We start from the raw sequence: 1,909 nt of genomic DNA on the forward strand, positions 1-1,909 counted from the left end.
TGTGTATGTTTGTCGGAGATGTTTGTGCATTTGTCTTGTATGCGTGAGATTTCGGCATGTGCGTAGTTTAGTTTGTCTTTGAGAAGTAGTGCAGATTTGAAATGTACGAAGAGGCGTTTGCTGGCGGGTTTTCTGTAGAATTCAGTGCATATGGCACAATTTTTTTTATTTGTATTTTAAAATCAAGTAGAGAAAGAGATTCAGAAGAGTCTGGGTGTTCTATAGTAAATTTTAAGTTTGGGTCGGCGTTATTGAATTTGTGGAAAATGTTAATAGCTTCTTCGCGGGAGTATGTGATAATTAAAATGTCATCGATATATCTAGTAAAAAGGAGATAAGAGTAGCAAGTACTAAGGGTGTGTCTTTCGAGTTTGTCCATATAAGCAATGGCAAGAATACCGGATAGACTGGAGCCCATGGGTAGTCCAGATACTTGTTTGAACGTGTTTTGTAAGAAAGTAAAGTAAGGGTTGTCTACTATAATACGGAGGAGTTGTAAGAGATCTCCTAGAGTAATTCCGAAGCATTGTGGGTTTTTAGATGTAATAATGTCTGCCATGAGATTGATGGCTGGATGTGCAGGAATTGAGGTGTATAAAGAAACGACGTCTAGGCTAAATGGGTATCTGTATAGTTTGAGTAGATGGTGTGGTAGATCGTTGAGTCTGTTAATTACTTGGTTGTAACTACTAACATGGGCTGGGAAGGTAGAGAGTAGAGGTTTAAGTAGGCGGGATAATAACCAAGAGATTTTATGAAGGGGACCGTTAACGCTTGAAACAATGGGTCTTATCTGTGTGTGTGCTATTTTTGTGGGTTTTAATAAGGTGATAAAAGGTAGGTAATTCGCTGTATTTAGTAATAAGATTTAGTCTGTGTTGTTTTGGGAGATGTCTTTTAAAACAAATTTGAGACCATGTCTTGTTAATGTTGTTCTCAATACGAGCAGCAGTGATATTATGTGCTGGGGTGTAAAGGTCGGTATTGGAAAGATGCTCTATAGCAAGGTTGTTATAAGATTCCTGTGATATAACGCAAAATTCTCTGCCCTTATCAGAGGGTAAGTAAACTAAATCTTTGTCTTTAAGGAATTTAAGGGTAAGGTATTGGTTCCTGGTAAGATTGGGAGTAATATGGTGTTGTTCGCGTTCAAGTATTCTGAAGATTTTATGCTTTAACCTTGAAAGTTTTAGATCTAGTGCAATATTAGGAGGTGGGTATAAAGGGTGATCAAGCTGAAAAACAGGAAAAGAGGTGTTGTGATTACCTGAGAGGTTGAGGGGGTGTCATTGTTATCGTGCGGGGCGAAAGCGTGCAGCCATTTTAGGTGGTAAGCAGTTCTGCAGAACTGCGTTTCTATGTTGAGTTTAGCTTTATCCGTCAGTTTCATATATATGTAGTAATTTATAAAATATATATGGCGATTAAGCTACACTGAATATTCGACATTTCGTCCACTCTAGGACCCCTCAGGCTTATGCGCGAATTCTGCGGTTGTTTATCGTTCTCTGTATATCAAATTTCGAGTCTATAGCTCTACCTACGTATGTAACACTTTTGAAGTAAATACTTAAAGTTTACGCATAAATCTATACTTTCGTATATTAATTTTATGTGAGTAAATTAAGTATATATATATATATATATATACACACATATATATATATATATATATACACACATTCCACGTAATAGAGACAGTTAAATATATTACACAAAAAACAGAAAGTATACACATCCATATATGCTCGTAAATGTATGCTACGATTCGGAGTCTGCGACCGATTTTGTTCGAATAGGAATAAAATATCGAGAAAAAAATCAACATGCTAGTAAATGGGCCCATAAAAAAGACACGCACACAGAGAGACATTTTATATATATATATATATATATATATATATATATA

This window comes from Euprymna scolopes, chromosome 8, assembly GCF_053919585.1.
Source record: "Euprymna scolopes isolate OS-2025 chromosome 8, ASM5391958v1, whole genome shotgun sequence".
NCBI lineage: Eukaryota > Metazoa > Mollusca > Cephalopoda > Sepiida > Sepiolidae > Euprymna > Euprymna scolopes.